The sequence below is a fragment of the Abramis brama genome, assembly GCF_963993115.1.
Source record: "Abramis brama genome assembly, chromosome: 14".
NCBI lineage: Eukaryota > Metazoa > Chordata > Actinopteri > Cypriniformes > Leuciscidae > Abramis > Abramis brama.
This window is the reverse complement of record NC_139976.1, coordinates 7,940,026-7,966,962: the sequence shown is the minus strand read 5'-3', so window position 1 is coordinate 7,966,962 and position 26,937 is coordinate 7,940,026. Positions and strand designations below refer to the sequence as shown.

General features: G+C 37.8%; 1 protein-coding gene across 5 annotated transcripts in view; it reads right to left on the bottom strand.

Annotated features, from left to right (window-relative positions):
* Window positions 1–26,937, bottom strand: part of sdk2b (sidekick cell adhesion molecule 2b) — a 320,863-nt gene that overhangs the window by 135,147 nt on the left and 158,779 nt on the right. The gene's annotated exons all lie outside the window — the stretch shown is intronic.

Genomic DNA, 26,937 nt, shown 5'->3' with positions numbered 1-26,937 from the left:
AACGATTCCAAAAAGTGTGCATAAACATTCAGTTTACCACCTGCTTACCGTGGGAGGTACTAGCACAATGTTAACTCTAGCAGGCAAGAGCTTTGTACATAATAGTGGGAATTTGAATTAGCCTATGATATGAAGCTTAAAATATGCCCAGAAAATAGGCATGTTTGCACTGAAAAGGATAATTTAACAATTTAAATACAGCATAGTGCTATTTTAACACACAAAGTGCCTGATTAAACTGGACTGTGAATGGTTAGTGAAGACATGCAGGTTTTTAATGTTAATAAAGTTAATAAATAAACTAAACCAGAAACCTCTGAGATAATTCACAGCGTTACAAACATTAAAAAGTTACTGTTAAAAATCAGTTCAACTCTTGTGCTCTATTCCTGACCAATCACTGGATAATGTTGATTAGACAAACCCGCTCAATCTTTAATTTTCCTGCCTGTCACACAGATTTTCACACCGCAATTATGTACTTTACAAGTGCCACTATTCGACATGTCACTAGCTGACAAACAAGTATCGTGCAACCTAGAAAATCTAGCCGTGGGCTTTATGATGGATCATAATCCCTGGCGTATTTATAGAAGAAAACATATTTAGCTAGAGTCAGATATGGTGATTTGAAGCTGCAGTCCACTGTATGTGTAATAACAGATTAGAAAAAAATAAATGAGGGGAACAAACAAACAAATACGGATCAGATAAAAAAACAAAAACATCCCAGGACAAGTTGCCGCTACACTCTTTCAGATACTGAGCTGTATAAATCTATGAAGCCATAACCAATCAAATGCACCATTTCCACAGTTGCCTCTATTGTTACTGGCATATAAAATGATTGATGTAAAGAAAAATGGAGTGGGAAAAATGTTGATGGCATGTCAGAATGATAGATGAAGAGATCTTATCCCGTAAAATCCAGTTGTTGAGTCTCCCCGCCGAGTACGGCGTCCTCCTCTGAGATAGAGAGGCCCTGATGTGCTGCTGGGATTTGACCCCTACCCATCCCACTTCTTTCTCTCCCTCTCTCTCTAAATTCCTTTCCCCACTGGGTCTACACTCAAACCACGGGCTTATCCTCCTGCTACTGATAAAAAAGTAATAAAGCTTCTTAATGGCACATCAGTTTCTCCCTTTCCCATCTCTGCGATCCGCAGTGGATTCGGGGTCCCTGAAAATAGCGCTTTGTTGTTTTATGAAACAAAAGGAGCAGGCAAGCGAACGACAACAGGCTCCCTCGTGGTCTCCAGGTCCACGGTCTGCCATTCCAGGAGGCAAAATAAGCAACACTCTCAGACTTCTCAACGGATCTTCCCTTCCCCGTACCCTCCGCTGAATAGTCGCTAATGGCTGTCGAAAAGACTCGGCTTTCTGAGTCCAGGGAGGAAGAATCTCTAAAGGAAGGGGCTCTGGAAGTTTAAGATGGTTCTTTGAAGGGTTTTTTTCCTACAGGAGTAGAGCTAGTGATTGGGGTCAGTGCAACTCTTTATAAATGGAGAGTTCTTTGTGTGCCAGTCCATCAGGTCGAAATGTTCACCTTAAAGTATTTTTTTTGTGATGACAGTTTCCTTTCTGGCATTTCTTTTTGAGTAATATTTATATTCAAGGTGACCTGACCGAATATGTGCGAACATGTTTTTTTCACCATGTTTTGAAGCAGTTTGACCAACTACTTGACAAATAGATTTGCAAATGTGACCTGCTCCATCACTTTGAGGCGTTTTTGACCCAGAAACACATTTTGAGTTTTACGGTAGGCCTATGTACTGAATGAAACGGATCAAAAGTGAAGGTAAAGACATGTATAATGATACATAAAAGACTTCTATTTCAAATAATTGCTGTTTTTTTTTACTGTCTATTCATCAAAAATCTAATAAGATAATAGATCATAATAATACATGTTTCTTAAGCATCAAATCAGCATATTAGAATGATTTATGAAGGATCATGTGACACTGAAGACTGAGTAACAATGCTGAAAATTCTGGAATAAATGCATTTATTATGAACTAGAAAACAGTTATTTTAAATTATAATAATATGTATAACAATATTACTGTTTTTACTGTATTTTTGATCAAATAGATGCAGCCTTGGTAAGTGTAAAGGACTTAATCAAAAACATTAAAACGTCTTACCACCTCCAAACTTCTTAAAGGAAGTATACATATACAAAATAATTAAGACATCAATAACAGGTTAAATATAAAAAATACATATAAAATATAGCACATATATTTAACAATGATTGTAGTGATATGCTCCTCTCCAACTTTTTTTCTATAGTGAACTAACAATCTATGAGGTTAGTTCTAGATGTAAATGTAACTTCATGTGACATGTTGTTCACGGGGTGTTTTAATGATGTCTTTCATTGGTTGACACACTGATTGAGTTGCATAAGAGATCAGTTCACATCAGTTCACATCAATTCACATTGAGGCAGTTACGGATTAAAAAGCATCACATTTGAATTCAAATTGACCATTTGACTTTAGTCGATCAAAAATAACCCACATAAAAGATCTTTGCTTACACTCTCAGAAAAAAGGTACAAAAGCTGTTGCTGGGATGGTACCCTTTCATAAGGTACACCTTTGTACCTAAAGAATGGATATCGAATGAAGAAAGAGTGGATATTGAATGAACCTAAATGGTACATATAAGAACCTTTTTAAAGGGTACCCATCCTAGTGACAGCTTTAGTACTATATTTTTTTCTGAGAGTGTATAATCACAAAGTTCTGACTCAAAATGATAGAGTGCACAACACATATTCTTCTAGAGAAGATCAGATATTCCTTACGGCCCCACTCGTTAACATTATCTTTTCAGCACTCAAATCTTCTGAGCATTGAATGGATATAGTTACTCTTACAACGTGTTGCAACAGAAAAAAATTAAGCCTTGACGTGCTTCAGGGGTCCAAGATAACCCACAGAAGCCACAGGTCTAATCGAATCAGTCCTTCACCCTTATGTTTACAGCCAGGGAATCCTTTAGACGGATGTTCTTCCATCCAATCAATCCAAATCTATAGAGAGAATTACACCAAGGTCTAGTTTCCTGAAGGAAATCAATGAGGTTACTTTTTCACCTCAGAGTCAAGTATCATGCCAGCAGATGACACCTTCAAAAACACTGAGATAAATGTAGATGTTTACCTACACTGTGCCTCAAACATCTTCAATGATTCTATGACCACAACATCCCTTTTAGTTGTTCTCAATAAAGATGACCAAATTATACAGATGGAAAAAAAAATTAGACGACAGAACAGACCTTGGAAAGACAAGTGTCGACAAGGCAGGCAATTGAGAACTCGGATGATGAAAGCCGCCCACTCCCTGACTCAGCCAGAGAAGGGATTGTTGTAAATAAAAGGAATGGTAGAGGCTGGTCGGGGTGATGTCTCTGTGGGACAACCTCCAGACAATAAAAGCCATTATGCTTGCTGTGGCCATTAAGGTTCCTAAAAGCCTGATCCGGACCTCGCAGTCGGCCCTCCACCTGCCTGCTTGAGTCGACTTGACAGCTCAGCCCTGAGTAACCTGCCCCCATACGCCCGGAGGCATGTCCTGGGTATGTGGGCAGCGAGAGACAAGCTTTGATTGTGCATTCACCCGGCTGATTTCCGAGAAGGTACACAACTGAACATAAAAGAACACTCTAAGCACAAGCAAAGCATGAGCACCTCCTGTCATGGAGAGCAGGCACAACTATGTTACCAAATAACATGCTTTTCATGATCTGGGGACATATTCATACACTAGAAAACATTAAATCGGTCGTATTTACTTTCTTAACAGACATTCATGGTTCGACGGTGCACAATAGTGAATGCTATTCCAAACTATGTTATTCTTCATAATCTTTCATCAAAATGTATGCACCAATGTGCCAACTTGTTCTCCTTTTCAACAAACAATGGTCATCTAGACTATAATTGCAAAAATAGCAACAGGTTTCTTGAACACTCCCACATCTGCCATTGGTTATCCAAAAATATATTGGTTGAGCCATCGCCGTTGTGTGGTGCTGGTTGGGATGTTCAAACAAACTAACTAGCAATGTTTTGATGGTACCACAGAGCCAATGGTCAACACATTTTGAGGGAAAACAACAAATGACTTGCTTTAAGCATTGACCAGTTCTGTTTAGCTGGTGTATTATACTACTGATGAAGGTAATACATACTTTATGAAACCCTATAGCTATCACAGAGATTTAATGCTGGTTAACATTAATGCAGTAAAAATTAACAAAATAATAGGAAATAATATTAGCGTTACCATTGGTATTCGTTGAGAAAATCCATATCACCATCTCGGTTCCCAGCAGGTAGAGGCTCAAATAAATATAGCCTGATTCCTGGGACAACATCATCATCTCTACAACCCACTGCAAGATCAGTCAGATCTGCCTCCATTCTGGTGTGAAACGCCCACTTTTCACCATCCAATCAAAGCCAGATGAATACCATTAAGTCCCACCCTACATTTTGTTTTCTTGTTGAGTATCCTGTTTAAGTCATAAATGTCACATTACAGAGTTGAGTGCAAAAACCTTTTCATGTGGACTTTAACAATGTCATGTTAACATCTAGAAATTAGTACTGGTATACAAAAAAAACTTTACAACATCACTACCATTCAAAAGTTTGGGTTTAGTTTTTTTTTTTTTTTTTTTTTGAGAAATGAATAATTTTATTCAGCAAGGACACATTAAATTGATCAAACGTAACAGTAAATACTTTGTTACAAAGGATTTCTAGTTTAAATAAATGCTGTTCGTTTGAGCTTTCTATCAATCAAGAATCCTGAAAAAAATGCAGCCCAACTGTTTTCAACATTAATAATAATAATAACCATTTCTTGAGCATCAAATCAGGATATTAGAATGATTTCTGAAGGATCATGTGACACTGAAGACTGGAGTAATGATGCTGACAATTCAGCTTTGTAATCACATGAATAAATAGCATTTTAAAATATAATAGAAAACAGCTATTTTAAATTGAAATATTATTTCACATTACAGTTTTTACCAATTTTCTTTTTATCAAATAAATGCAACATTGGTGAGCATAATATACTTATTTTCAAAACATAAAACAATTCTTACTGACCCCAAACTTTTGAACATTAGTGTATATTGTTTGTCATAATTGTATTATGCTATTAGCAAACCAACAAGTCAAATTTCTGCAAGAACAAATGTGATTTTTAATTCCAATTCTGATTAAGAGACGTGAGAGTGACTAAAGGAGCACATAAATTAGTAGAATCTAATCTAATGATGTATCTGTCACGTTTTCATGGACTTTCTGTTTGTTTTCTTTGTCATTAGTATCATAATCATCATTAGTTCAGTTCTGTCACCTGTGTTCAGTTAATTAGTCAATCTTCATCATCACCGTCACCTGTCGTCACCCATTATCATCTGTGTATTTAAGTTCTCCCTTTTGGATCTTCAGTTGTCGGTCAATGTTGAGTGTTAGTGTATGTTTGAGCACACGCTCACTGTTTCGAGTTTTCCTTTGTAAATAAACTTTAGAGTATTTTTGTATATCGTGGATCATCGTCTTCTTTATCTTTATCTTCAACCCAGAGACGTTACAGATTGACCGACCCAACAACGAGTTCTTTCACGCCCTGCGATCCCCAGCACCTCTACTGGCTCTGCAATTCGACGCAGCCCCGTTCCTCCTCCGATTGTGTCCGGCTGAGCCGGCGTTTCGGTTTGGGTGCGGAGCTCGGCCAGAGGTGGAGGATTTCTCTGGTCTCCCTCCTCCCATCGATCCATCAGAGCCTTCTTCGCCGCTGGTTCCGCCCAGCTCAGAGCCCTCTTCGCCGCTGGTTCCGTCCAGCTTAAAGCCCTCTTCATAGCTGGTCCTGTCCAGCTCAGAGCCCTCTTCATTGCTGGTCCCGTCCAGCTCAGAGCCCTCTTCGCCGCTGGTTCCGTCCAGCACAAAGCCCTCTTCATCGCTGGTCCCGTCCAGCACAAAGCCTTCTTCATCACTGGTCCCGTCCAGCACAGAGCCCTCTTCGCCGCTGGTCCCGTCCAGCTCAGAGCCCTCTTCGCCGCTGGTCCTGCCCAGCTCAGAGCCCTCTTCGCCGCTGGTCCTGCCCAGCTCAGAGCCCTCTTCACCGCTGGGCCCGTCCAGCACAGAGCCTTCACCGCTGGATCTGCCCAGCACCAAGCCCTCATCGCTGGTCCCACCCAGCTCAAAGCCCTCTTCAACGCTGGTTCCGTCCAGCAGAAAGCCCTCTTCGACGCTGGTCCCGCCCAGCCCACCCTTTTCGACGCTAGTTCCGTCCAGCACAAAGCCCTCATCGCTGGTCACGCCCAGCTCAAAGCCCTCATCGCTGGTCACGCCCAGCTCAAAGCCCTCATCGCTGGTCACGCCCACCTCGAAGCCCTCATCGCTGGCTCTGCCCAGCTCATCAGCCCACTGGGCTGATGATCCCCTGTCATCACCTATGTCCCCTGCACCTCTGACTTTACCTGGCTCCTTCGACCCTTCAGCTCCTCCTCGACCCATAGTGCCCTCACCTCCACCGTGTCCCGTCAGGCCTCCAGCTCCACCATGTTCACTCGTCCTTCTGTCGTCACATTGGTCAGCCGTCACCCTGGCTCCTCTTCGGGACTCCGTGCTGCCGGCTGCACCTCTACCCTTCGCCCCTTCCGATCCACCGGGCTCCGTCTTCCCTCCTGCTCCTCCATCGTCCTCACTCCCACTGGTTCCGCCGCGGCCCTCCGGATCCCCTGTTCCGCCTCGGTCCCATGGGTCGTCGGTGTCGCTTTGGCCCTCCGGACCTGCAGTATCGCCTCGGCTCTGGGTCCGGCCGGCTCAATCGGGGATTCATTTTACCCCTGCTCAGCCGTCATCAGCGTGGCCCCCTGCTCAGCCGTCATCAGCGTGGCCCCCTGCTCAGCCGTCATCACCGTGGCCGCCTGCTCAGCCGTCATCACCGTGGCCGCCTCCTCATCCTGCTCCTCCTTGGCTCCTCCCTCCATCGTCTCCTCCCTGGTCCTTCCGGGTCGCGGGGGGGGGGGGTTATGTCACGTTTTCATGGACTTTCTGTTTGTTTTCTTTGTCATTAGTATCATCATCATCATCATTAGTTCAGTTCTGTCACCTGTGTTTAGTTAATTAGTCAATCTTCATCATCACCGTCACCTGTCGTCACCCATTATCATCTGTGTATTTAAGTTCTCCCTTTTGGATCTTCAGTTGTCGGTCAATGTTGAGTGTTAGTGTATGTTTGATCACACGCTCACTGTTTCGAGTTTTCCTTTGTAAAGTATCAAAACATATTTGTTAATAGTGACTAATAATGTTTAGCCGACGCTGTGACCTCACTTCCTGTCTCTCCAGGCATGCAGATCAGGCAGACATCTGGGCCTCCAAATCCCAGCCCACAGCTAAAACTGGAATCACACAAGCAAAAATAAGGGAAGATGGAAAAGAAAGACAAGGTGACAGGGATATCAGGCGCTCTCTCTTTTCTCTGCCTGTGTCTGTCTTTCGCATATCTCTTTCACATTTTCCTTGTCTTTTCTCCTCTGTCCTGCAGCGTGAGCTGTCTCGCATGGCTGCCGGAGCATCTCCCATCGCTCGGAGGCATTGGAATGAGCAAAGGGCCTGAGCCACGCAGCAGCCAAATGATTTTTTTCTCCATGAACTCTGCTAGTGCTGCCTATTCCTGAGGTGCCGACTGCAGGAGGAGAGAACAGGTCAGTTGTACAAAACAGGGATTTCCATGATGTTCAGACATAACTGACCTCTCTTAAAGGGAATAAACATACAAATAAAATGTCTGCCAAAAAAAATAAAATAAAAAATAACATGTCTGAACACCCTAGAACTGGACCATAAACTAAAGTGTTTATATATATATATATATATATATATATATATATATATATATATATACATATATATATATATATATATATATATATACATATATACATATATATACATATATACACATACAGTACTGTGCAAAAGTCTTAGGCATGTTAACATCCCTTAGGCATGTTATAGCTAAAGGACTGGATGTTACAATCCCGGTATGGTTTCACACTTTAGTTTATATACTAAATATAGTATATAAACTATATATATATATATATATATATATATATATATATATATATATAGTTTTGCTGGGATTCAAATAACATTGGACCGCATTCATTTTCATTGTGTTGGGTACAGACAAAAAACAAATGCTGTCATTTAAAAAAAATATATATTATTTTGTGTTCCATGGAACAAATTCATACAGGTTTGAAATGACACGAAGGTGAGTAAATAATGACATAATTTTTGACAGTTTTCATTTTTATTCTTATCAAAGTGAAGTTCTGAAAAGCTTCCTTTGGTCTGATCACTGCTGACTTTTTCCTCCTGTGTTAATTATTCAAAGATTCTTAAATATTAAATAATCCTTTCCCTTTTTTTTTTTTTTTTTAACTAACTAAACAGCCAGGTGCTTCTGAACGATTCATGCTAGGCTAATCTCTCTCATCCCAAACCATTTACTCTCCAGCAGTGCTGAAGAAAGCCACTGGTCTGTCAAAAACTCTTGAGCCAGTGAAGACTTCAGGCAACCATTTAGACAGGGTTTACTTTGAATATCGCTGTGTGTGACTTGTTTGTGTCGCAAGGGGAATCGTAAAAGGACAAAATCTTGTGTGCTTTCTGTTAGCGACACTGAGCAGAACATGAAAGCCGTTCTCACTCCACTAATACAGCAGCAGAGAACTCAGAGCCAAAAGCCTGAGGGGACCAAACAAGCTCCTACACACCAGTTACGCTCAGATAAAGAAAGAGAGAAAGAGAGAGACAGAAGGAAGATGAAGAATAACACTTTTCGGCATTTCGCAAGTACGTAAGATCCATCCTAGTTAGGCGCTAGCAAGCCAAGCAAAAGTGAAGGGAAAAAAGTGTCTCATGAGACTCGCTAAAGGCACACTTTGCATCAACACAAACTTGAATGACTTTTTTACCCTCTATGTGTGAAAGGTGGTTTTAACAGCATGAAAATGAAAAGTGAGATAACGCCAAACCTGCATAAACGTACAAACGTAAACATACACCCCCGTCTCCCTCTAATTTCTCTCCTGAGAATCGGCTCAGGGGGTGTTATTCAGTTTTTCCATCTCTCTTTCAAGGAGAGTGGAGAATCTCTATCCGGTGTCTGAGATCGATATATGGTTGGAGGGAGACACGTAGGCCCTGGATCAATGTAAAAGGCACTCCGCAACGCTTTGAGCCTTGTTGGTGGGAGACAAGTACCATGACTGCAATATGGATGCAGGAAAGATCAAACAACTGATGGTGGAGAGAAAGACTAGAAAGTGGGGACAGAGCAGAGAGAGGGAGGAAGCAATCAAGAGACACAGAGGACTTCCCAAAAAGACAAAAGTCAGAGGAAAGAGGGACCACGACACTGTCACTTGATACCAGAAATAAGACAGGAGCAAAGAGAGAATCACACTTTTTAACCCTTTCGCAAATACGATCATGTGATTAGAACCGTCAGTGCATCACGTGATCAACTGCTAAATTCAAATGTGCTTTCGCGCGTTGGCTGGCACTGAGCCAGAGACGGGCGCGTTCAGAGCTGTCATATATCACAACTTTTCAGTGTTTTCAACCACATAATGTTTATTTTAGGTTTCAGACAAATAAATTCACATAAGTACTAAAAAAACAATACATTTAGAGTTTGTAAAATACACACTGATGTCTATGGAAGAGGCAATAATAATCCTTTCCATTATAATTAGACACGTTTTATTCATATCAGATACACATTGTGTAACGTTAAGTAACTTTAATGTTTACTCTATTCTTCTCCCAGCTCACCAGCCACTTACTTTTATGTATTTCGGGAGAAGTGGATGAATTCACGTGTTGTAAATCCAACAGATCCGATTCTCTGAACTGGGTCTGCGGCACAAACTAACATGGCGGCGCCCATCGCGCATACAGCTCAACTAACGCGATCGCTATTAAGGTGTTTAAACAACAAAACACTTCCACCTGCATATATTTGACAATCGGAATATCAGATATTTCATGCCATATAGCTAACAAATTTGTGAATATTTTGAATAAAAAAGCAAAAATGACATAAAAGCATTCAGCGCTGTTGCTGCTGCGTTGTGTCACGTGACAAGCAATGACGCGTCACCATGGAAACCATAAAGTGACACGTTCTAAATAACGGTCGCCTTGAAAAACTCACGCTGGACGGTCAGCCAGAATATTTTAAATTTACGTGTGAAAGGGTTAATAAGTCAGTAGTAAGTTTCTTTAGTGTACAAGAAGACCTGGGTTAACATTTCATCTATCTGTATATTAGGGCTGTCAGTAGAATATATAAATATTTTTATACCAAGTTCTGTCATTCAACTCTAGATGGCGCTGCCTGATGTGTCCTTAATGTAACCTGATGACTTTTATATCATTAATGCATGGCACAAGCTGAGAGTTCCTCTGAAGCCCTCCACCCTCCCCAGCTCCACCTGTATAGATCTGCTACGGGTAATTTTATAATGTCTTACATCCTCACAGCAGCGTATCGGTCTATGCACTGGCAGTAGCAAGTCCCTGTACTTTCTCTGCAGCAGCAGGAATAATCTACAACAAAAGCAATAATCAACAGCAGCAGCAGCAATGTTGGTCTATTCCGCAAAGACCAAAAACATTAGCATGCTAACATTCTTCAGAGAGTTGTCATGGTAGAAGATATCTAAAATAAAAATAATGTGATATTTAATGGACTGTCATATGCTTAATCTTTAAGCCCCCAAATGAAGACAATTCTTTGGAGATTCAGCTTATTTATCATTTATAATCTCCAAAGAATTGTCTTCATTTGGGGGCTTAAAGATTAAGCACATGACAGTCCATTAAAGCATCACATTATTTTTATTTTTCAATATGATACAGTGTTTTAGACAAACCTTTATTTCACCTATATCTACGCAACTTGTTTATCAAAATGGCACATTTTTAATGTACTAGAGAATGGGAGAACAGAGGAGAAACCCAAAACAAGTTGTTTCATCTGTACATGGAATGAAGGTGTAAAGTGCTCATATGAGAGAGGAACATGAAATGGGGAAAAGATCAAACTTTAACGTCTTTCAAAGCGGTCTCTTTCAATCCACCATCTTACATTAGATTTCAAAAACAGAACCAGTCTAGTAAAACTTTCGAGAAGGAAAATGACAGGATTGATCTCTAAACCACTGAAGCTTACTAACAAGGTCCATGTAAATCCTAAAACAAAAATACAGTTTGACATGTCCAACAATGCCCAGACAGCATTATTATGAGTAACAGCTGTATTGATCTAGCCAAACTCTAGGTAATTGAATCTCTTTTCCTAAACTGCAAAAACTGTGGAGAAGAGAAGAGCAAACTTGGAAGAATTGATCATTCAAACATGCAGAAATATCTGAGGAAGGATTTGAGGAAGAAGTAGTTTCTAAATCTATTTGAGCCTTCTCTTCAGTGCAGGATTTGCATGTTAGCTTCAAATAGTGGCTGAAAGATCTTTTCGATAGCTCAGCTTGTCCATAACCACAGCAGGTACTGTAGGAACTCTTCTTTTTCAGACTACAAAATGGACCAAAAGCAACCCATGTTTTTCTGCCAGTTTAGCAGGTAGAATAATAATATAAATCACATTTTATTCAGATATGGCTTGCTCGGCTTACTTGACCTCCCTTCTAACACTGCTTTTAGCCTTCTCATATTCTGATACACTATATGAAGAGTTCAGATGCAAAAGCCTCTAAGTGCCATCTGAAATTTTCTTCTAGAATGGTCATTTTTATCAAGCTCGTACATTTAAGTTCAGTAATTTCACTTAAATGACAATTATTAGGTCATTTTCATTGCCATTTAAGTGAAATTACTGAACTTAAATGTACGAGCTTGATAAAAATGACCATTCTAGAAGAACATTTCAGATGGCACTTAGAGGCTTTTGCATCTGAACTCTTCATATGAAATAATCTCACATGTGAGCAGTGTTGCTTATAACAATTTTTTTTATTAAAAAAACATTAAAGACATCTTACCAACCCCAAGCATTGTGGATGCCCTAATATCATGGCTGTGCCAGAGAGTTTTACATAAGTCTCTTATGCTCACCAAGGCTGCATATATTTGATTAAAATACAATCAAAATAATAATATGTGACCCTGGACCACAAAACTATTCACATGGGTCAATTTTTGGAATTTGAGATTTATACATCATCTGAAATGTTTTAAATGTTTTATATATTTACGGTAGGAAATTTACAATATATATTCATGGAACATGATCTTTAATTAATATCCTAATGATTTTTGGCATAAAAGAAAATTGATAATTCGATTATATAGATGAATCGATAATTTTGACCCATACAATGTATTGTTGGCTATTGCCACAAATACCGTGCGACATGTGACTGGTTTTGTGATCCAGGGTAACATATTCAGAAATATTATTACAATTTAAAATATCTGTTTTCTATATTAATTTATTTGATGACGTAATGTATTCCTGTGATGCAAGACTGAATTTTCATTTTCATAACTACAGTCTTCAGTGTCACATGATCCTTTTGAAATCATTCTAATATGCAGATTTGCTGCTCAAGAAATATTTCCTATTATCAATGTTGAAAACATTACGCTGCTTTATTTTTTTGTGGCTTCTTTCAGGATTCTAATAGAATGTTCAAAAGAACAGCATTTATAGACACTTTTGTAACATTATAAATGTCTTTACTGTCACATTTGATCAATTTAATGTGCCCTTGCTGAATAAAAGTGTTATAATTCTTTAAAATAAAAAAATAAAAATAGCCCCAGAATTAACTTAACACTTATTATAAATATTATCCTACAAAAAAACTGATCCACAGAAATGAATCAGACTTTTTATAACTTTCTCAAAGATGTGAAATGAAATACACACCGAAGTTACTATTTATAGTTAAGAGCTTAATTCAATTCTTAAATGTTAATTTGATTCATAGTAATAGTAAAGCACAGCTAATAAGAATATGAACCACAAGGCAGAACACAGATCCTTGCTCGCTATTTCTTTGATTAACAATGAAAATTTCTGGTGCAAGCGGGTTCCTGTTTTCCCTGTCATAATAATGAGAGGTATTTCAAAGAAGCAGGCGAAACAATACACATTTTGTCAGAGCACTCCAAAAAAAAAAAAAAAAACACATTTTGGAAGCTTCAGAGGGGAGAAGCCCGGAAGCTCCCGATCAAAACAAATAAAAGGCTCCTCAGATGGAACAAGATGAGAGGGATGTTCCATCAGGCAGACTCCATGCCAGACCTTTATTAGTCTCTGACTCACCTCAACGCTGCTCGGTGGAGCCCAGCAAATAGCAGATTAAATACATGGAGGAATTAAAGAAAAGTCTAAATCAAAAGAGATAAAAGCAGTCTTACTCTCCACATATTAACCATTCATCTCCGCCCCTGTTCCCAAATCAGAATCTGCGGGGGTCTGCTGGGAAGGGCTCAGTGTTGCGTCCCACTGTGACATTTGAAAATTAGTTTGCGTGAATAATACAGCCGGAAAAACTGGAGTGACTGGCACGCGAGATATGATGCGCGTCTCTGAGTGCTACTTATACATATAGCTACATATAACATATAGATACTTTACTTACAACTTATACTTATATAGAATATTTTGTTTTCAGTTAATTCAACTTAATTCAAAGGGAAAACAAGATTATTTTTCATTACCCTATTGATTTTTTCCTTGTTTTAACCATAAACTCCAAAGGGAGTTCTTCTCCAAATCACTGCGCACTGTTTCTGAACTCCCTGAAACACCTTGTTTGTATTCTTGAGGTTTCATCTGGGAATGTACGGCTCACAATATTCCTCACTTGAATAATTCCTGCCCAAGGTAAACTCAAAAAAGGGCGGGGCCTGATTGAGTTGCTCTGATTGAGTGTGTTGAAACTCGCGGTTATGGTAAGGGTGACATTTCCGAAACACACTCGAAGCTATTGACCAATCACAACACACTGGTCCAGCTGACCAATCAGAGCACATTGCTCTCATAGGAGCTTCACAGGGATAGCTACTAAACACAGTGTTACTGACAGACTGGGAAGAGAGGCACTGCAAAAATGTCAATATGTGAAAAATATAGTTAAAAAACCCCCAAAAAACTAGTAGACTAAAAAAAACAACAACATCAAGACTTTGTATTGGGGCATAATATGGCCTCTTAAATATCTTACGTCATTTTGTTTCTCAAGTAAATGTATCTTAATTTAAGAATGTTCAGATATACAGGTATGTACTGTAAAACAAGACAAACATACTGAGAATGAATATATGGAGCAGCATGCTTTTGATATTTTCTGAATATTACTTTCATGGAAATTCATGCAAGTTTAAGTCAAGCTTTAGCTAATTAGATATTTTAAACAAAATATTATTGTGATTCACTTAACTTTGAACATGTAAATCTAAAAATAAAACATATGGCTATAATAGGTACACACAGGCTACATGCTAATTTGGAGATCTCACCTCGTACAGCTTTTCAGCAATTGCTCATCTGAAAAAGATGAGTTGCACTCAAAAACCTCCGCCTAAAGGTATTACAATAATAAATGAAATTTTGACTGGCCATTTTTTACTGCATAAAACAAATTAATTAGCAGTTAGTTTCAAATTATTCTCCTAGAAAGAACCAGCATCCTAGGACAAATTACAATATTTAATGGCCACTGATTTATATACCAGAAGACACAAGAATGAAAGTCTTGTTCTCAATTAAAATTCACAAACCAAAAGCATGCTACTTCATAAATTTCTGAATGGACACATTAACAGCAACCAACATCAAATAGCCCCCTGCTTCCGCATTACTCTACATTAAAGTGTGTTTCCACTTAGTAAATGTCCTACTCTCCTCTAGCTCCCTATTGCCTCTCTTTCTCCTTCCCTTTTGGGAAAGATGACACGGGGCTCGGCGGGAAAAAATGATTAAGCAGTGCCGAGGCCTGCAGGGTAGAGATAGTCGAGCTAGTTTCATCACAGCTCTTAGGAGTCTTCAGGCAATGAGAAGCAGACCAAGGTTTAAACAAATTTTCAAACATATTGAATTATTTATTTATTTATTTTCCCATGTTTATTTATTATTTAATTTTCCACAATTTGAGATTTTATATGATATTGCATTGTGTGAAGCGCTTTGTTACGGCAACAATGCATTCGCAATGAACGCTTAAGTTATGGATTTAACTCATTAATCTCACACGATTGTGATATTGCTTTTGTACAACAGTTGTATTTACAAGACTTTAATACCGAGTCACTTTTAGGCACAATATTGTCAGTTACTTTAATTTTCTTTCTTGAAAATATTAATTTGCTTCACTTTCTGAACGAATTGGTGTTTTGAAACGAATGATTCAAAAATGATTTATTGACTCACTCACTCACTCACTTACTAAAGACAAAAAAAAAAAAAAAAAAGTATACTTCGTTAATTTTATTGAGTATACTTAAGTAAATTTCAATGTAGTAAGTCAAGTGATATCAATGTACTAGAAGTATACTTATGAGTGTACTTTTTCAATACTACTTGGAACTAAATTGGCCCACTTTTTAGTGTATAAAAGTATACTTCTAAGTATACTTTAAGTGTAACAGTAAACTTTGAGAACACAACTAACAAAACAACTAAGTTTTTCGTTTGTACTGCAACTATACTAAAAGTGAACTTATAAGTGCACTGATAGTTTTCTTTAAAAATAAATATTTTCAAACAATGTTTATAAGACAGTATGTAAAACTATGTGAAAAAAGTATTTAATGAAATCAATTTAATGCTTCTCAATGAAAAGTGTAAACACAACTACAAGACAAGTATACTTAGAACACTTAATTATATACTTTTAAGTATATCTCGTCAAAAGATTGGGCCAAATAAATACTTTTCTTTGAGTACAAGTCAAGCATACTCAAGTCTAATTGTAAGTATATTTCTGAGAAGTACATAAAAATTAGACTGAAATTATACTTTCTTATTTTTAGTTTAAAAGAAATAGCGCACTTGAATAAACTTATTTTTCGTAAGGGTTGTCGCCATCTACTGGTATAACGAAAGAAGCCTGCCGAAAGATTCACTGAAAAATCGTCACCACTAATGCAAAAACTGAAAAAATGTATATTTCTAATACTTTATACTTATATTATTTATATATTTATATTCATAATACACATTATAAAGATAACAGCCCCATTAGCGAAGTGGTATGATTGCATTTGAATCCTTTCTTTCTACATTTTTTAACAACATTGGTAATGTATTATTGATATATTGCAGTGTTATTTTTATCATCAGTATGTTAAAATTAATAATGTTCAGTTGGCAACTTGATGTATTTTTTGTCTGATCTCTGTTTATGCTGATTAAAAAAAACATCATCAAGAAATAATTTGGTCAGCAATTTCATGACGATATCAAAACAGACATAATGTCTGAACCCACAGGCTCAATTAAAGTAGTTCAAAGTTTTAAATGCCAAAAACAGCTGCCCAGTTTCATCCCAAACCAAGCTCCAAGCATGCTTTCTCCCCAAACGAATCCATGCAAGCTGTCCTCACATCTATAAAATATCAAAGTCGATGACGACACTTCAGCCTTCCCACACTTCTCACATGGGGCACTAGAAACGGAAGCCCCTTGGACTCGAGGCCATACCCAGCTGTCATGTCATATGCCGTTCTAGACTGGCCGGCCCTCGGTGAATAATCCCACCCTGGAATGCATGGAGAATTCAGATGCCATGCTCGTGGCATGCCAGCCACGCATGAGGTCCTGCGGTTCACGAGGCTGGGAGACTTGGCATGGAGATTGGCTGAGGTACAGTTGTGTCTGGTGGGAGCAGGTGTTGCAGTGGGGGGGTCAATCGGGGAGTTCAAATGCTGCAACCCCCGCCATCCACACGCTTTGCCTGATTCCGAGAACAGGTGCGACGGGGCACAAAGGGTTCAGTGCAAAATCCGAGATTAAAAGAGGCTTAATACAGATTTTTATTATCAACACCAAGAGACGGGCCGGCTGTGGGACCGTGAGGATGTTTTTACAACCCAACACAAACACTGTACAGTGTCCCCTTTGGAGCTTCAGCCAAAGAACGGCCGTGCCAGCTTGGATGCCTCTCTGTAGCAATAACCAGATGGAATATCTTTAGAGAAGAGACACGGGCATGTTATCCGTGCAGACCTGCCAGGCTCTTATTGTACAGTAAATTCTGCTCACCGTAATTGATGTTATCACCCGGCCACGACTGTCAAGTCCACTTGGACTCCATGAACATGGCAGAAAGAGAAAGAAAGATAAAACATCTGCTTGTCCCGAGAACATAACTTACTGTTTGTTTTGACCCCCCATCCTAAAATATAATGTCTATATAATGTCATGTATAAAGAAGAATTGGTAACACTTTACAGTAAGGTTCATTAGTTAACATTAGTTAACTACCTTAGTTAACAATGAAAAATACTTCTTCAGCATTTATTCATCTTAGTTAATATTAATTTCAACATTTACTTATAGGTTATTAAAATCAAATGTTGTATTTGTTAACATTGGACATTGCACTGTAAACTATGAACAAACAATGAATAGCTGTATATTTATTAACTAACATTAACAAAGATTAATTAATACTGTAACAAATGTATTCCTCATTGTTTGTTCATGTTAGTTAATACACTAATGTTAACAAATGAACCTTATTGTAAATTGTTACCGAACTATTTATACTGAGTGGCTATATTGTAGCAAAAGCAAATGATTAAAATATTATCTGGAGAATATTTAGTTTGTATTAAGTTGAAAGCATATATTTTTCTACCCACTATCCTAACCCTAACCCTAACCTAACCCTATTTCTTTTTACCTATTTCTATTTTACCCTATTTCTAATTTCCTAATTAGCTTTTATTTTACATCTTTAGTTTTCATTTTAGTGTTATTTTTTAAAGTTATTATTATTATTATTATTTATTTTTTTGCAATTTAATGTGCTTTTGTGTTTTTATTTTTATATTTCTATTTAGCTTTAATTTATTTCTATTTTATTTTTAGTAATTTTATTTCAGCTTCAGTCAAATAAGCATGGCATTATTTCTTGTCATTCAGTCAAGGCAACATTTCAAATTTTATTTTAGTTGTATTTAAATATTAGATTTTATTCTAATATTTCTAATATGTTTTATTTTAACTTTATTTCAATTACTGAAAACAATTCTTAAAGCTACACTGTGTAGGATTTTCTCCCATCTAGCGGTGAAATTGTTTATGACTACCAACTGAATATTACTTTCTAGCCCCTCCCATTCCGAGGGCTTTTTAACTCCTACGGTGGCCGTATTATCTCAAATCTGCCGGCAGTCGCGAGTAATCTCCCCCTCGCATTCGTCACGGTGCCACTGAGTGTCAAAACGTGAAAGGCGAAGCTTTAATTTCCAGGTATGTCCCTCTTTGGCTAATGTATTTTCAAGATGGAGGCGCAACATGGCTGCCGCCATTCGAGCGACTCGCTCGTATGTATTCTAAATGGCAGATTCTACGCTTACGAGAATACTTGATTAGTTGGTAGAAGTAATTACACATTAATGAGCACATATCATTTTGAAAGAACAAAGTGTTTTTTGCTAAGAATCAACTTAAAAAATTACACAGTGTAGCTTTAATAGTTTTAGTTTTAGATAAGGTAATTGTTAAACTAGGAACGTGAATAGAATATATATTATTTTATTTATTAATATCATGTTTGTCAACCAGCCTTCATAAAGCATAATATAAAATATCAAACAGTAAATGTGTTAAAACACTTGCAGCTTAAAATGTTAACAGCACTAAAAACCTTTTTCATCCTATCTCAAATTTTCCAGAACCCCCTAAGCCCTCCCTGAAGAACTCTGTTAGAAAACCCCAGCAGCTTTTCTGCCATGAAAATGAATGACAAGAATTGCCATGTGTTTTTTTTTTTTTTTTTTTTTTTTTTCCCTTTTTTTAAAGAGTCAAACATATGTTCAAGAGAACAGAATCATCACCTCTGGGACAACTAGTGCAAAAAAGAAATAAAAATGCTGTTATTCAGGTCTGTGTGATACGGTTTACATCTTTCACACACTCAGAAGCTTCAGAGAAAAACATTTCTTAGAAAGAAAAATCCAACAAAAAGAATACATCCTGAAACCTGATTAGTTAGACTTCATTACTGCTATCTATTATTATTTTCAGAGGAAGAAATAACCCGTTTCTTAGCCGCTAACAGTTTAGGTAATTCATTTCTCACATTTTTTCGCAGCATGCGCGGCTCTGTACGGGGCCCCTGTGTTGGTTTATCTCCGGATCCTGAGGTGAACCTAATCAGGTGCTGAGGCAGGGGACTATGTGTCATGGCAAAGTCAAATAATTGGATCTTTGATTTAAGAGCTGCATGAAAAACTAATTGCATGAGTTTGTCATCACCTCTCCTCTTCTTTGCTTCCTACGGCAACGATCTTCCCCACAGCTCCCAGAGAGTTGTAAAGAAACAGAAACTCGTTGTCTGCCTCTTTGCAAAACCACGGTTGATTTTATTGCCTACTGAAGCCTTGGTGACCACAGGAAAACAGCTTTGAATGAAAAGGGCAAAAAGCAATTATTCGATTTAAGATGGCATTTGGATACACAACGGCTAAATGAGCATTGATTAGAGGTGTGAAAGGCTGATGTGGAAATATAAAAGTAGAGCCGAAGACCACAGAGTAAATAGGTGAGGTCCCGCTTCAAACACTGCTCTCTGTTGTCTCGCGTCCCGCTGACATTTTGCCCACCTCTGCACTGGAACTGAGAAATAATCTGGACCAATCGATTCACTGTTAGCGCTAGTTTTGCCTTTCATCAGCTGGGAACCAAGAAAAACACGAGCGCTGGAAAGAAATCTTTTTAATGGGGACATCAATACACGCTATGAGCACGTTCTGTTTCACTCTATGTTTTTCCTCTTTCACTCCGTCTCTTTTTTTTTTACACTCTTGTTCCTGTTTACTAACAGGCGCCTCATCAGCACTGCAACATGCAACAGGAATCAATACAGTCTGTACACCTGAGAGAAGATTGTTATTCTGATTTCTACCAAACCTGAACAATGTGGCAGTCGACACAAGCGGCTTTGTCTGAAAGTGTGTTTGTGTCATCTAGGGATGAACATGAGACACTTTCACACACGAAACTCGTAAGGTGTCACATTTGCCATTCACACAGTTTTCCTTCTTTTATACGTATTACCAATGTTGGGTGTAAAAATGCATTACAAATAACATGATGGTTATTGTAGTTCTAGAGTAAATGTGACTAGGCATTTACATCACATCTCACTTGCACAAAAACAGATTCAGTATTCCTCCAAAATAATAATAAAAAAAAAGTGAAATGCAAACTCAGAATATTACACAAACCTGCAATAATAACACAAATATACTTTATGTATTTAATCTCACTTTATTCATTACTTTCCATAAAAAGTAACTAAGTAACACAATTAGTTACTTTTTAAAGGAGTAACGCAATAATGTAACGCATTACTTTTAAAAGCAACCATTTACACATCAACACCGGCAATTAAACTCAGATAGAGAGAAGCTTTTACACGCCAATCTAATTCTTAACTTTGATAAAGCAATTTGACAAAGCTAATTTTGTATAGTTATTAAGAATTTCTTAATAGAGTACTATTAAAAAATCGTTTTCGTCATATGAAATTAAATGTATTAAAATCTAAATATTAGATGGAAAAAAATAGAAATGTTGCCTTTGCAACTAACTGAAATATAATAAGTTGAACTTGAAGCACTAAAAAAATAAAGTCTGAAATAAATATGAAGCTAAATAGAAATATTTGGTAACACTTTACAATAAGGTTCATTAGTTAACTACATTAGTTAACATTAACTAATAATGAACTGCACTTATACAGCATTTGTTCATCTTTGTTAATGTTAATTTCAACATTTACTAATAGTTTATTAAAATCTTGTTAACATTAGGTAATGCACTGTGAACTAACATGAACAAACAATGAACAGCTTTATTTTCATTAACTAACATTAACAAAGATTAACAAAAACATTAGTAAATGTATTGCTCATTGTTAGTTCATGTTAGTTAATACATTTACTAATGTTTAATAAAGGAACCTTATTGTAAAGTGTTACCAAATATATATTTTTTTAAAAATCTATAAAAATGACAAAAGCACACATCAGAATTTAAAATCTAAAAATAAAATATATATTATTAAAATAACACTGGTTCGCACACGATCTCTACATGGAAAAATGCCATTCAATTTATGAAAAAGGAAAAGCAATATGTGTGAAAGCTCTTATGAATACAGACACTCAACTAGATAAGGAATTTATAAAATTGTACAGTTTTCACAAAGAGCAAGTTCAAGCCAACTAAATATTTTAGACCTGAGCATAACTAGGAAAAAAACCCACAATATTAGAATTCCCTGCAGGTTTTTCATGGCTAAATATCACACCAAAAATATTCAATGAATATAATTAAATTGAGGAAATCTTTGGCACTCTATATTTCAATTCTTGTGTCAGAACTACTAGCAAAAGCACATATTATCATGTTACCATATACTATATGGTACCATAGTCATCATATAGCCATCCACGTCCATAAAAACTCTTTTAACAAGCAGTAATTTACTGCATTTTTAAATTATAGATAACATGGTCAACTGTTCCCCAGACACAAGATTTAATGTAAGATTGAAGTACTTGGAAAATGCCATTCAATTTATGAAAAAGGAAAAGAAATATGTGTGAAAGCTCTTATGAATACAGACACTCAACTAGAGGTGCAAACACAAAATAAGGAGTTTATAAAATTATACAGTTTTCACAAAGAGCAAGTTCAAGCCAACAAAAAATTTTAGACCTGAGCATAACAAGGAAAAAAACCCACAATATTAGAATTCCCTGCAGGTCTTTCATGGCTATGAAAAATATCACACCAAAAATATTCAATGAATATAATTAAATCGAGGAAATCTTTGGCACTCTATATTTCAATTCTTGTGTCAGAACTACTAGCAAAAGCACATATCATGTTACCATATACTATATGGTACCATAGTCATCATACTGTATAGTCGTCCATGTCCACAAAAACTCTTTTAACAAGCAGTAATTTACTGCATTTTTAAATTATAGATAACATGGTCAACTGTTACCCAGACACAAGATTGAAGTACTTGGTGGGACAAACAGGATATCCCGTTAACTAACAGAAACTTACTTCGGATAAGGATGTGTTAGAGGGGAAACATTATTGCTCCATGCCTGTCAGACTGCTTTTGTCAGTCCAGAACCACAGACGGCAAGCCAGGTGGTAGAGATGGTCTGGCACAACGGGTCATGCCAACACACATGGGGCCTGTTTGTGGAGGCCATGCCAGGGCTTTTAGTCTGACCGCATGCCTGGCACTCTTTCCCATGCATGTGGCAGCTAGTCCCTAAAGGGCGGTTTGAATTAGGCTGGCACATAGATGGGGGTGGGGGGGGGGGGGGGGGGGCATGGTACAAGGACAACCGCCGAGGGCATGGCTGATCCAGAACGCTGGGATGTTTGGAGCGCCGCCACTCAGGGGTGTTTCGAGCAGCAGGTAGACGTGATCGAATCTTGATCCTCCTGCTGTGGCAGAACGGCACCATGGGAGAAAAAACTAAGATCATGGGTGTGTATGCGTTTGTCTGCACATGCCTAACATGTGCTTCCTGATGCGATTGATTTGTGTGCACAGACATAAATGTGATTTGAGTTACATGAGTCCTAAGGGAACGTCACAATGCCAGGGAAGCATCCTCAATTCTCTCTTCTTTTTTTTTTTGGCTCTATTTTTAGCATATTGTCAGATAATAGCATTTACTGTTTCTCAGTGCCACCGAAACACACTTGCTAGAGTGCTGACCCGCTTAATGAATTCACTGGTCAGGCTTAATTGACTGTCTTGTTACATGAACTTAACCTGCAGGATGCAACCCTGCTTTTGTTCTCCATTACACTGCTGTTAAAGACATGAGTGAAAAGAAGGGATTCAGGAATCAATCTGTTTGATGTGATTGAGGAAGGGTAAGAGGGAGAGACAGACAGGAAGACAGAACCTATTAACTATCTTTGCCCAATACCTGCACATTAAGGTTTCAAGGAATGACCTGGCATTAAAGGTACAAATAAAATACTCAATAAAATACTCAAAAAAAATAAAAAAAAAATAAAAAAAATAAATTCACAGATATATTTCATGCAGTTGTGTACTTACATTATCCCAAAAGTTCCCAAGGATTTGTAAATCCAGAAAAAATTCCAGTTTTTAATAATGGCTCGCACTATCCTCGGTTTCCACTTGTGGAAACCATAGGCACAATACATAGAATCCTCATTAGCTGCCGTTTGAGGAATCTATGTATGCTTATCTATGATACAATATCTTGCACGCCGCTGTTGTTTCGTTCAGTCATCACGGTTCACGATTATAGATTGGCGAGTACAGACAATTAAAAAAAAAACGTAAACATAGATCAACTTAGGCAAGCAGGCTTTGTGAAAACCGAGAAATAAAACAAGGATCAATATCGGCGTGGCGTTTTCAGGATGGGGAGAGCTTCGCGACAAACTTTGACTTGATCTTTCCACAGAGATTCCGCTCTCGCATGTGTTTTAATAGACATGTAAGCAAATATACATTATTTATTGTACACTACAGTTATATTGCACTTTGTTTGTAGCCTACTTCAGTAACACTTTTTATCAAGTCTGGTGACCAAGTCTATGGCAGTGAAATTAAGTAGGCTATGTGTTGCACAAAAATATTTAGCCATTACTTGCAAATTCTGTGGGTTTGTTCAAATGTACTTTTAGTACGATTGTTTTAAACGCGTAAAACTGCACAGCATTAATCCACCAACTCATTTGACAAATAGTCACATATTAGTAACAGGCTAATATAGCATTACATTTCATGTTCCTGGCAGCGAATTCATTACGATGACATAACATAGTGTGATCAAACGTACAGCCTAATACAAAAACAAATTTATTAGCCGATATATAATTTATATGATTCGTGAATTCTATACATCTCTGGATGGTGAAAACAACATCTCCCATCGTTCCACTCTCCTTCATAGCGTCATCAAGCTTCGTCTTTGTTATTGTTTTGAAAATGCGCCCTCTGGCGGCGAAAAAATTACATATTGTAGCTTTAAAGTCGACATGAAGTCAAAACTGATGCATTTAACTTGCAAATTAATAAACAAATTTTTTTACCTTTTTAAAAGTAGGCCTACTTACAGATTATGAATGTTGCCTATAAAAAATATTTAAAAAATATTTTTCTATTTTTTATGAGTAACTAAAAACAAACATTTGGTCCCAAACTAGCGGATGGATGGATGGATGGATGGATGGATGGATGGATAGATGATAGATGATAGATGATAGATGATAGATGATAGATGATAGATAGATAGATGATAGATAGATAGATGATAGATAGATAGATAGATAGATAGATAGATAGATAGATAGATAGATAGATAGATAGATAGATAGATAGATAGATAGATAGATAGATAGATAGATAGATTTTAACATGCTTGCATTCATGTCTGACTCCATTCTACAATGGAATGCCCACTTTTCACGATCAATCAAGTCCCGTCCTACTTTTTTACCTTGAAGATTGAATATCCTGTTTCACCTAAAAATATTGCAACTATAATATTTATAATATTGCAAATATAATATATACATTACAAAACGGGGTCTCTACTGAAAAGGTGACGCTTTGATTTCTTGCAGGATCTGCAGGGGTGCTTCAGAAGAGCCTACACACTACAGGCTTGTTTCAACATTCAGCTTCTAACACACACACACATGCACGCACACACAGTGGCCGGTGCCAGTAACACTTTTGCTTCGTCAGTAAACAGTCGACCGTCCTTGTCACTAAAATGTTTATGTTGTTGGCACAGGCCTGCGGGGCTGGCAGCGAGGCCCTGAACCGACTGAGAATGGACACAGAAGCTTCCAGAGACACACAAATAATGACAAAGCGAAGAGAGAATAATTTGTGACACTTTACTCGATCCTGCTTTATCATATAGCATCTACTCTGGTGTCACACTGTAAACACTTAGCAGATATGTTTCGCATGGTCAACACTAAATCAGCCAATAGAATCCCATAGACTTACAATTAAATCAGGTTTGAGAGTGCTTTAACTTCACTTCATGATTAAATAGTGATGAATTTGCAGTTATTAGTTTTATCTTTGCAGGACCACACAGGTCTGCCCAGAGTGTGCCCATAGGATCAGACTTATAAGAGTGGTTATCTAGCTCATGGTTGCCACTGTCAGGGGAGTCTGACCTCCCTCAGAGAACTCAAAGCTCAATGAGATAGTAGTCACTGATGCCATGAGCTCATTATCTAGAGGGGACTGGAGGAGATTTGGAAATTAAAAAGTGGTGAGGACAAAGTTTTGGTGTAGGATTTACTTTGAAACAATTTTCAGTCAGAAATTGCTAGTAAATGTCACAAATAATTACAAAGATCCGGCATATAACTCATTGAATTTTTGAAGTATAATAGCATTTTCTTCTATAATCTTTGTTATATGAATGGAAATGGGAAGTTGCTTGATTTCACTATGTGAATACGTATCACTATCAGTATTTTCATTACAACTTATTTATTTTCTTTTCATACGGGATGACCTAGACATGTTCTTGACAGGTTTTTGATAGTTTCACCCATTAGAGATGCCTGAAGAAAAGTTTATCTTCATGGCGAACAAACAGACCTCTTATTTTCACTCTTCATTTCCCTCATCTTCCCCTCTCTCTCTCTCCTTTTCTTTCCCGTGCTCTCTCATTCACCCCCCCCCCCCCACTCTCCTTAAGATTACATGCAATCTCAGTCAAGCCGATAAAAGGATGAGACTATCATGCATTCCTCACACAAATCTGCTGTAATCCACATACTGTTGTTATTTTCCTCCCCTTTAATCTCAAGTTCTTTCTTTTCATCCTCCTTGTGTTCTTTTCCTTCTTTTGGGTTTGATAGTGGGTGCACAGAGATGAAAGAAAACAGAAAACTAGACATAGAGCACCATAAATAAAGTCTCTCCTTCACTTTCTTGCCTTGTCAGATGTGATTTCCAGTCGGTCTGTCTGTCTGGCCTGCTGAATTCATCAAGTTCTCACATTTGGTGGTGGTCACTGTCAGGGGTCGGGTTTGTTGCAGATGCATTACATCAGATGAAGAGGCAGGCAAATCCTGAGCCGACCCCCATTTGCACCATTAGGGACGAACAGATGAAACGGGGATTACATCCTCCTTATTAAGACCAACAGAATGGTGACCAGTATAACCATATGTGTCACGACCAGTGTAATCGCATTTGATCAGAATGAGATACTCGACAGAACAACAACAACAAAAAAAACCACTAAAGACAGCCTCATTTGATAGTATAACATCTGTCAAGGCCCAAACAATAATGTTCCATAATCCCAGCACGTTTATACACCAATTTGACAGGCTTTTGTTGTTGTTTGTCCTCAAATGGATACGGCAGACAGAAAGGCCGAGCCAGATGCACAGTGAAGAGTTCTCATACTCAGCTTTCGTCATTTTTCCGTCCTTTCACATTAAATATGCTTCTGAGGCTTCTTGTCGACGTTGCGTTTTGAGCAGAGTCATTAGAGGAGAGACGGAGATCAAACGTTGCGCAAAGTCAGACAACATTACCTTCGGCATAACC